The sequence below is a fragment of the Pygoscelis adeliae genome, unplaced genomic scaffold, assembly GCF_000699105.1.
Source record: "Pygoscelis adeliae isolate BGI_AS28 unplaced genomic scaffold, ASM69910v1 Scaffold311, whole genome shotgun sequence".
Lineage (NCBI taxonomy): Eukaryota > Metazoa > Chordata > Aves > Sphenisciformes > Spheniscidae > Pygoscelis > Pygoscelis adeliae.
In genome coordinates this window covers 499195-511043 of record NW_008824118.1, presented here as the reverse complement: position 1 = coordinate 511043, position 11849 = coordinate 499195, and positions in this window count along the sequence as shown.

The window sequence follows — 11849 nt, the reverse complement described above, 5'->3', positions numbered from 1 at the left end:
CTGGTGAGGCCGCACCTCGAATACTGTGTTCAGTTTTGGGCCCCTCACTGCAAGAAGGACATTAGGTGCTGGGGTGTGTCCAGAGAAGGGCAACAAAGCTGGTGAAGAGCCTAGAGCACAAGTCTTACGAGGAGCGGCTGAGGGAACTGGGGTTGTTTAGCCTGGAGAAAAGGAGGCTCAGGGGAGACCTTATCACTCTCTACAACTACCTGAAAGGAGGTTGTGGCGAGGTGGGTGTCAGTCTCCTCTCCCAAGTAACAAGCAATAGGACAGGAGGAGATGGCCTCCAGTTGCACCAGGGGAGGTTTAGATTGGACGTGAGGAAAAATTTCTTTACTGAAAGTGTTATCAAGCATTGGAACAGGCTGCCCAGGGAAGTGGTTGAGTCACCATCCCTAGAGGTATTTAAAAGACATGTAGATGTGGTGCTTAGGGACATGGTTTAGTGGTGGAATTGGCAGTTTACGGTTGGACTTGATGATCTTAAAGTTCCTTTCCAACCTAAATGATTCTATGATTCTATGCTATCAGAAGCACTGGAACTACTTATTAGTGTTTGCTGAAATCTGCTGCTTCCTGCTCATTGCATCTTTTTTGCACATGATGTGGAGCAGTTCTAAGTGGCATACACTTCAGACCTGAGAACTTTGACATTTTAGAGTTGTTACATTTCATAAGAATAGAATCTTTTCAGAGGAATCTCTCATTGATGTGCCAATTTTTAGAATAAATTAAACTATTTTTACAGAATAAGATGATTTGTCTTCAGAGAGTACTGCTTTGAAGAGTATTCTTCAGCAAGAGGAGGTAGGTTAATCTTTGTGCAGGGGTGCCAAGGAGAATATGGAGGGAGATCTGATTTGAAAAGACAAACTTCTAGTTCCAGGTACATATCTAAATTTAGAAAAACTGTCACCAGCACTGTGCTTAGAGAAAAGAAAAAGAAAAAAGTACCCAAGAAATTTCTTGTGCCTGTCTAGTCACATTTCCATGGTAGTGACCAAAACCACTGAACTCCTCAGTTTGGAATCCAACTTTATAGCAAATGTGCTGCACCTTGAAAGCTGAAATGAGTATTGTCTTCAACAGAGAAGAGTAAAAAGAAAAAAGAAAAAAAAAAAAAGAATCCCCAACTCTTTGGACAAAATAAAAGAGCCCCCAACTCTTTGGACAAAATAGCAATCATATTACTGACATTTTACACTGAAACTCAGTGTACAGTTATAAATGCTTGGAGTATTCACTTGCAGGGTGTCTCAGTTTTTTGTAGCTTGGTATCATGGATGTATGGATAAACTTGAAGCTGCCAACTAGCTAGTTAATGATCAACTAGTTATTCAGCAACACCAGCAAAAGTTGTATGTCTGCGGTTTTTAAAACTTCTGCATGTTTTTTTGAAGAGGTGTAATTGTGTATGCTGGATCACAAGACCCATACAGAATTGGATTGTGCTATGGAACTATGTTGCACAGCTGTGAAATACTGGTGATAACTGGCTACTCTTAGTCCAAATAAATGTGAAAATATGCTTAGACTAATTCTTTAACAAGTTTACAATTTGAAGGAAAATACATGGTTTTGTATTCATTTTGGACTTAAAGACAACAATCTTAAAAAAAAATGCTTTTCTTGACTGAATGCCTTAAGAGAAATACACATCACACTAAAAATATATGTTGTTGTGAGATACAACATTAAGTTATGCTGAAAGAAATCCCGTTGTAAGCACCATGAAAACAAACCTTCATGTTTAAAGATCTCACAGGCTTCTGAAGGATGAGTGCTCAAAAGAACTCCATACTCAATAGTTACATGCAAATGTTCTGAGAACTAGTTTTTTATGATACAAAGAAGATAACCAGTTGCACAGGGTTTCACCTGAATTCTGTAGAATACTTTAATACAGTCTGTCCAGGATGCCTTAAATAAACAATTACTTCCTAGCTTTCATGCTGATAGTTCTGTATCTCTGCTAAACTTCTCTGTGTGAGATTGGTAAGAATTCCTTATAACTGTTCTGTTCTGTTCTGTTCTGTTCAAGCATGTCAGACTCATCAGAACTGCATACGTGAACTAGTTGGCTGTATCTAATTTTGTCATTAGCCTGGTAAAATCAGAAGTAGTTCTCTTGTGCTAACATAAACTAAGGCTTGAATGAGTTGTTTTATCAGCTCAATTGTTGGGCTGGAAGGGCCTATTCCTGATTAATTCAATTGCTGTGTTGGGTCTTCATTTCTATTAAGTATGCCCAATTTCTGTAAAAAGAAATACCTTAAGATGTGATTCATGAACAGAACCAAAGTTGCTTTAGATGATAAATGCATTTTGCTTTCCTCATCTGTATTTTCTCCATTTCATTTTATTGGAAAGAAGTGGAGATAGGAGGATATCATACAGACAGTGCCTTCGTTTCCAACTTGATTCTTCAGTGTATTATTAGGCAAGACAGCTGTTCAAGAATTCCAAACATCTGTCTTCTGTAGGAATCCGAATTTGCTCAACATAAGGGCCGTGCTGAAATCTAACATCTTCCAACAATCTACAGTGAATGTAAGCTTTACTCTGAATGAATACTCTTAATTTATAAGGTGAATCCTCATTTCTAAGTTGTAAATGAAGTCTTACAAAGAGTAGCAACAGAGAAGCAGCGTTTGACACTAAGATGAGAATCAAAAATGTGTTGTAAATAGTAATTTGCATTTGTTCTGATAAAACTGCCCCATTAAGCAATCAAATGCCTTTTGTGAAATGTGTGAAAATGTCCAGCAAGGAACAGACAGCAATATCATCACTGAAAAAGAAATACATTAATATTCTCAGGCAAGAACAGCCTATTGCACACTGATCTGCAAGTGGGTTTTATCTACTATCAAGAAGTAGAATATGATGATCAAAATACCATACCAAATAAAAACGGCTGCAACCAAGTTCGATAAACTAGTGCATGCATATGTCCAACAACTTCTGTGAAGGAGAAACATAACAGGTTGCTAATAGAGGAGGAAAAGAATACGTTGTCCAGATGGAGATCAGTGACAAGTGGTGTCCCTCAGGGGTCCGTATTGCGTACTGGGACCAGTGCTGTTTAATATCTTCATCAGTGACATAAACAGTGGGCTTGAGTACACCCTCAGCAAGTTTGCAGATGACACCAAGCTGAGTGGTGTGGTTGACACACCTGAGGGAGGGGATGCCATCCAGAGGGACCAAGACAAGCTCGAGGAGTGGGCCTGTGAACCTCAACAAGGCCAAGTGCAAGGTCCTGCACCTGGGTTGGGGCAACCCCCGGTACCAATACAGGCTGGGGGATGAAGGGATTGAGAGCAGCCCAGCCGAGAAGGACTTGGGGGTACTGGTGGATGAAAAGCTGGACATGAGCCAGCAATGTGCGCTCGCAGCCCAGAAGGCCAATTGTATCCTGGGCTGCATCAAAAGAAGCGTGGCCAGCAGGTCGAGGGAGGGCATTCTGCCCGTTCCAGCTCTGGAGCCCTCAGTACAGGAAAGACCTGGCCCTGTTGGAGCGGGTCCAGAGGAGGGCCACAAAAATGATCAGAGGGATGGAACACCTCTCCTATGAGGACAGGCTGAGGGAGTTGGGGTCGTTCAGCCTGGAGAGGAGAAGGCTCTGGGGAGACCTTATTGCAGCCTATCAGTACTTAAAGGGAGCTTGTGAGAAACATGGGGACAGACTTTTTAGTAGGGCCTGTTACAACAGGACAAGGGGTAATGGTTTTAAACTGAAAGAGGGTAGATTCAGATTAGATATAAGGAAGAATTTTTTTACGTGGAGGGTGGTGAAACACTGGCACAGGTTGCCCAGAGAGGTGGTGGATGCCCTATCCCTGGAAACATTCAAGGTCAGGTTGGACGGGGCTCTGAGCAACGTGATCTAGTTGAAGATGTCCCTGCTTATTGCAGGGGTCGTTGGACTAGATGACCCTTAGAGGTCCTTTCCAAACCAAACTATTCTATGATTCTGTGATTCTGTGAAAAAAAGTTTCTTCAGAGTTGTTGAAGCATGCTGTCAAGGTGGTTGAGACAGCCTTACTGACCCTGGAAGCTGATAGTGCCAGTGGCATGTAGTTCTTATGAAAGGACCCTAAAAGCAAGAAACATGCATCTACTTTGTTGTCTTTGGCCGAAAGTTTATCAAGCTTTCTGGCATACTTTTCCACAATAAATATACAAATTGTTCTTGTGGTAGTCTCTTCAATCAGAGTCACCTTTAGTTTGGTCAGATTTTTTCCTTCACTTAAAAGAAGACCACTAACAAACAGTTGAATATCAAAGTTGGATTAGAAAGTCTTGTGGATTTTTTTTTTCAGTTGAGCTTTTTTGGGCCAAATTTGGAATAAAATCACTGAAGGGTTTTTTGATCCAAAGCTCTTTGGCACACATTCTGTTTTCTGAAAATTACATCCATTTATGGTCCTGGGAGGTTTATGGAATTATATGGAAGTATTTTTGAGTGTCTGTCGGTGGAATTTGAGTATACCTTTAAGGCACTTAACAAGAAGATTATGCTGAGCAAGTTGATGACATGGATTTATATGGTTCTTCTATTGTCATAGCAGAATGTCATAAAAATCCAAGGTGAAGAATGAGTTTTGTATTGAAGAGAGTACAGTTTCACGGCAACTTCTCTCTCACAGGAGTGACTTCTGTAGTTCAAATGTTGTTTGTATGAAAACTTTGCTAGCTTTACTTACCAGTCACCCACAATGCACCAAAGCTTGGTTCTGACTCTCCCAAAGTGAGCTATTGTCCTGCAAAGCAGGTGATTTTTCTTTGGTGTTTGCTTTCTAGCTCATGAAAGCTTAAAACAGCAGGAGAGAGGCTTAGCACTTGATATTTTCAAGTTGAGCCAGGAGGAAGAATGGCGCAGGGGAGAGAGACCCATCTTCCTGAGTAGCTGCCTTTGTATTAGTTGGGGCATGTTCTTTGGCTTCAATCCAATTATCCAATATATTTTTTGGCCCCTTTAATTCTGTATAGCAGCTGCAAACAAGGAGAGGTAGCTCACGTGATATGTGATAGCTGTGTAGCTCACAGACCCCACCAGCAGCGCTGAGAACCAGCATGTCAGGAAGAAGGATCAGCAGTGAATTGCCCTTTAAACAATAGCCTCTTCTACAGGGTTTGTGGATTTTTTAAATCAATTTAGGCTTCAGAGTCCGATAATATGCAAAGGAGAGCTGGTGACCTTATTGCCAGACTTGAATCTGAGTTTTGAAGCAATTTTGCATGGTTCTGAAGATTTACATTCCGATAATTTGGGTATCCTCTCCTGTAACTAGTACGCATATGCTTTATTTTTATACTGGACCTTCTGGATTAAAAAGTTCAGGATCAGGTTGGATTCTTCTGAATTCATCTCTCTCAAATATAATCCAGATGTCTTGTAGCTCGCTTTGGTTTAGAACTGTCTTGCCAAAAGAATAGTTCCTTAGAAATCAAATGTGTTTATGATTTTTTCAGTCCCTTATCTATACCTAAATCTCCTGTTTATTTCAGACTGAAGCTTTATGTGAGTTAAGTCTGGCAGGAACTGGATCATAATTGAGTTTAGAAGAAGCTGAAACACAAAGGCTGTTAAAAAAAAGAAGTTTCAATGCTAATATCTATTAAGTAAGAAGACACAGATGCCAAATGCTAAAGAGTCTACCAAAACCCAACAAAAATTTAGTGCTAAAAGGCTATACTTAAGAAAAGCAGAGAAATTTCAGAAAACAAACCCATGCATTGCTATTGAGAGAAGTCGCCGTATACGGACACAGGAAACAAGTTTCCAAATCGTGCATCGCTATGTATGTGTTCTTGTCCTCAAATGCAAACTGAATGGAGCACAAGGTTAATGAGCTTCAGACCAAGCTGAAGCAAGCACACAAGGAGTCAGGACAAAGTGGAGTAACTCCTGGAAATGCTATACAGCATGCTATTACTATAGCAAGAGGAGGAAACACAGACTGCTGTGAGAGATGAACTAGGAATATGGTTCTAACACTAGTACAACCTTACTGTTACTGACCTAAGAGGTAGCATGCTGTGTTTCTGAGTCTGTGGCTGGGCTATGTGGATGTCTATGAAATTAGAGTATCAATGCTGTAAGGAAAAGCAATGATTAAGAAGGTCAAGCTGGGTAAGACCCCTGGGGATATGTTTGCAGCATGAACTATAAGAATGCGATTAGGCATTTCAAGTTATTAATAAGATGTGCTTCTGATATCTTTAAACAGTGCTCTTTTTTTTTTTTTTTTTACCCAGGCTGAAATGATGTGGAGAAGAGTGGGATTATGTCTGAGCAGTTCATTAATGTCAGAAAAAAATAAATGAGGGCGTTGAACAAGATACTCCTAGTAAAATGCATCTGTGCTTCTTGGTACGCAGGAGTCATGTCAGGCAATACAGAATTTAACTACCTCTAGCGTGGGCAATATGGAGCTTCTCATTGCTCCTCCAGGGGCATCAGACTGGTGCAGCTACTAGATCTTATTTATGGTGAAAGGAAAGCGCAAGAAAACTTACAAAAATTATGGGTTGTCTTTGGCACAGAGAGTGACTGACTCAGTGAATCAAGACTGCTAAAGAAGAGAGAGGAGAACACTGGCTATCACAAAGGTTTGTAAAATCAAAATTGAACCTGATGCAGACAGAATGATTTTCACATAATACAGCAATTCCAAGTGAAACTGGTAGGTAATGGACCCCGAGCGAACAAAAAAAAAAGCTGCTACTTAAGTTGCACAATGTATAATTAAGCTGTGGAACTCATTGGCTCAGGTAGAAATGCTAGAAATGGAAAGCAATTAGATACCAGTTCTGACTCAGGCCGGCCTCACAGAGTTTTGTCAGATGGTGGAAGAGTATTATGGGTACATTATATAGTACATGCCTGACCTATCGTCAGATTTTCCCTAGGCATGTACTCTTGGCATGTAGTCTTGGCAGACCCTGTTAGCCAGGGAAAGGAGCAGACAGTCTCCTCCTACCAAAAATTATACAGCTGAGATTCCTGGGAAATTACAGGTATCAGCTCATCTGGAGTGCGAAGGATTGGCTTCACCCTAGAAAACCCACCTTCCATGACTGTGGTGTCTCCCCTACCAGGCGAACAAAAGGCTACTGGGCTAGAGAGACCGTTGGGCTGAGCCTGTATTACGATAGTAATATTTATATTTGCTTCTGAAAAGTAGGCCCTTGCTTTGTTAGTGTTTCCTCTCTTATAAAATAGAAGTCATTCTTTTGCCTCTGTGCAGTTCATTCTGTTCTTCGTAGAATGCTTTCAGGAGCCCAGGCAAAAGGTATTCTAGACGCGTGAATTATTACTATTAGTATTGAGCACGGTTGTTTTGTTGAGGGCTTTTTTCCAGCTGAAAATGGGTTTGACTGAAAGGAAATATATTTTTGCAAGAAAACTATATTGGTAGAAATTGTTTTTAACTTTGGGTAGCAAAGAAAGCCAATTTTTCTTTAAAAAATGGATTTTGTTTTGTGAAAATTATTTCCCCCTTTAATTAGAAGTATTATTATTTATGGAAAACTGATGTTTGATTCATCATGGGAAAATGGTAAAAACCTTAAACAAAATGAATAGTTTTTGGGAAAAAGTAATTTCCTCAGTTGCATTCTATCCATTTGCTGAGGTATTGACAGAGAATTTTCTTTGAAGCTGTCATCTCATTCAGAAAGCAGACTTTGAGGTTAATGAAAATTTTCAGCAAATAGCTGCTCTGTGTATAAAATGCATCCATCTTTTTTTTTCCCAAGCCAAATATGTTTTTGAAAGAATCATCATACTGCAGCTGGAAATTTTCTGTGATAATACAGTATTTTGAAATCTTGGGTAGTGGCGACAAAAATGCTTACCTTTTCAGGTTGTGGTCATGCGGTAATATTACTGATGACTTGCCTTGATTGTTTAGGTTGCAGATAAGAGTTTTATTTTAATACTTTGGTCATAAAAGAGGTTTTGTTATTTTCTGATGTAAGCCACATTAAAATAAGTGTTGTTCTCATGTTGGAGGGCCTCAAAAAGCTTCAGGCTGGGGAAAAAAAAAAAGGATAGTTTAGTCTTATTTCCAGCAGTGCTGTCCCTTTTCCCTTCCAATGTTAAGCTGATGCTAAAAGTACCTGTTTAACCCTATCACATAGTGCTATTAATAGTGAGAGGGTATTGATTTTTTAAACTTGTACGAACTCATGCCATTCTACTTCTCATTTTATAAGAACAGAGCATCTCAAGCAAGTGGGAAAAGCATTTGTTTACCTGCCTTGTGGTTGGTGTTACGGAAACATTAACACTCTTGAAAGACAAAGCAAAATGGGAAGTGTTGAAACTGGCATGGATGCAGTGCTAAGCTTCTACCTCGGTAGTGGAGCCTCAGCAACCAGAAGGAACATCCGCAGCAGAGGAAGGTGCGTTTTCTTATTCTTCGGTCCATGGTGTCCCACTCAAGGGTATTACATGATGGTTGTCAGGACTATGACTTGTGTGATATGAACAGCTATAAAATCTGGGAACCATCTTCCTATGGAGTCAGGGCTGAAAGCTGTGTTTAGCATTAGCTGAACATGAAGGTCAGCCTGGACATGAACAGTGAAAAGCCATGGGTCACCCTCCATGGCTCTGTTGGATCTAATTAGAGTACCTTACCTCTTGTTATATTTATCTTGTTATGTTTACTGCATCTGAACTATGAAGAGTGCTACAAACCTCTGCTTTATTTGCCTGGTGTTATTTTGCCTCATATTATTATGACTGGTGAGTGGGTGTGCAGCAGTTTTGCTGCTTAGTGTGCTCCTTTTCACACAATAGTATGCTCTTTCATACAGCTAATAAATGCAGGACTGTTCAGCACGAAATGGGTGGGTCAGGCACCTCCAGTGTAACCTGTGAAATAGCCTGAATGCTGTTGTTGAATTGTCTGGAGAGCTTGACGTGAACACTTTTGCCATTATTCCCAAAGCTTTTTGCCAAAGGAATTACAGATAAACCATGAGAAAGCTTGAGACAAAATCTCCTTTGGTATGACCATCACCAACTGTGATGGCATTCCCACAGCAAAAAAAATTGTCCCCATGTGCCCCGAAACCGTTTAAGATGTTATAACTAGCAAGATCAAAAAATGCAGATCCCGTTTCCAGCTCTGTGTGATTAGGCATTGGCAGTGCATTGAAGACTCTAGATACATCTATGCTCATTTAAAGCTTTACCCTGACCACTTAGCAGAGGATGCTTGGAAAGATGCTGAATGCATTTAATGTTTTATTCCCCTTGGGTGTGTAAATTTCCAAAGCGGCTTTGATAATCTTGGCCTGGAGATCCAACACTGAGCATATGGTCTGAGGGACTGTGTGTCCTTGGCTCGCAGTCAGGTGAGAGAGGTGCTGGGTTCTGGGTTTGCATGTGCCTCTGCTTTTAGGAATGCTGTTGTTGAATTGTCTGGAGAGCTTGACGTGAACACTTTTGCCATTATTCCCAAAGCTTTTTGCCAAAGGAATTACAGATAAACCATGAGAAAGCTTGAGACAAAATCTCCTTTGGTATGACCATCACCAACTGTGATGGCATTCCCACAGCAAAAAAAATTGTCCCCATGTGCCCCGAAACCGTTTAAGATGTTATAACTAGCAAGATCAAAAAATGCAGATCCCGTTTCCAGCTCTGTGTGATTAGGCATTGGCAGTGCATTGAAGACTCTAGATACATCTATGCTCATTTAAAGCTTTACCCTGACCACTTAGCAGAGGATGCTTGGAAAGATGCTGAATGCATTTAATGTTTTATTCCCCTTGGGTGTGTAAATTTCCAAAGCGGCTTTGATAATCTTGGCCTGGAGATCCAACACTGAGCATATGGTCTGAGGGACTGTGTGTCCTTGGCTCGCAGTCAGGTGAGAGAGGTGCTGGGTTCTGGGTTTGCATGTGCCTCTGCTTTTAGAAATAATTTGGGAAAGTGGAAGGACAGTTCTCTGGAGCCATTACAGTCTTTTCTATATATGTATGTTTGGGCAAATTTTAAAGCCTTTATTTCCTCAGCCATGAAATCTTCTTTGAGTGGTTTCATTCTGTCTTGTAAACGCTCTATTTAGGGCTTTTCCAACATGTATTTACAAGCCCATATGGATGAGCTGAGGATCCAGCTGGAGAATAGGCCTTGCCGTAGCAATTCCTGGCTCCACTTCATTGTGAACATCTTGCTACTCATAGGGATTTGGAGAGGGAAGGAGCACAGTGGGAAATGACATCCACAATTCCCAGTGGCATGGACCAAAGCTGGATGCCTGAGTGTCCTTTAGAAAGTCTTCCTCCTCCTGTGGAATGGGTATTCTTAATATTTTCCCTGCTGGTAATAAAGCCATGCTACTTCCCTCAACACATACAACTGTTCTCATTTTACCCTCTCTCTCCATTCACTGTCATCATCTAAGACAGTCTTTAACCAAAAATAGATTAAACTAACCTGTTCCGTTTTGTATTTGCAGATTGCCTAGTTAAATGCGTTTCAACTGATGAGCTGTAGCTTGTTAAGCCATGGCAACCCTTTGTCCACACTCTGACTGGTAGATTTTTAATTACCTGCTAAATTAAACTGTTCTTTCCACCTTCCCATGGTTATATTCCTTTATCTCCTTTGACATTCACATTACAAAGTAACAATATCATAATTATTTTTAAAAAGAATGAAATTACTTTGCCTGTGAGACGTTCAATCTTAGGAGCTCTTACAACGTGGAACATTGTTGGGTGGCATGCAATAGTGTCATCCTACAAAGTATGGAAGAAAGGTACAAAAGGAATGCGAAAGTAAAGCCATGAGCCTGTAAATGCACAACACGCTTGATTTAAGAAGGAAGGAGTCATCTTGATGTCAACTGAGACAGACATGAACCTGAAGATCAGTGTGTAGAGTAGGAGTGTATAGGTTTTGTCTGTCATGGCTAAGACTGATGAAAGAGACCAAGTAAGTCAATTACCCAGCATGGAAGGTATTACACGAGCACAGATATAGTTGTAATTCTTAATTAGGACAGCATGGACCAGAATGTGGGAAGTGTTATCCATGGAATAATACTCCATCTGCAGTGACAAATACTTGTCTTCCGGTGCTCACCTCCACAGTCGAGCATTCCCACCCTCAGAAGCTGAAGCTATGATTGCCAAGGTATGGTTTTTGCTGAGAAGCATGAGGTGGTACACATGCCCTCTGAACGGTGTAATACCTGTGCAGGGGAGAGGCTGAGCTTGAGGTGGTGGAGTACACCACTAAGCTGCTCTCTTCATTTAGGGAGGTAATCTCCATTCCTGTCTCTGCGCTTCCGCTAGTGCCAGTATCCCGATGCCTCAAGGGGAGGTAGAGTCTGCAACTTGGTTCCTTGCATGAGCAGAGTGTTTCTCCTTGTGAGCTCTGCATCACTTTGCTCTCTGCACACACAGCCTTGATGATGTCTTTTAACTCTCATATTCAAAAATATATTAGGAAAAAACCCACTGTCTGGATTGTTTCTGGATTCTCATCTGTTCCGCCTTATTGTTGTGTTTTCTGCCACCATCTGGGGTCTTCCTAGAGTGTTCCCATGGCTCTGAAAATACATGTATTAGTCCAGGCATTTCTAGCCTTGTCTGGCCTGTGGGCAGTAGTACTGATAAAGCAATGTACTCTGAGCAACACTGAGGTATCCCTGCCAGCCCTGAAAACAGAAGCAGAGAGCTTGGTTTAGCTTTTGACTTATCTGGCCACAAGCAATCGTGGAGGATGTTGCAAACAAGTGGTGGTGGCTATTCATGGAGCAAGGGAACCCTTATGCTAAACAGTGAGAGGTATTCAAGATCTAGTGTAGAGCATGAGA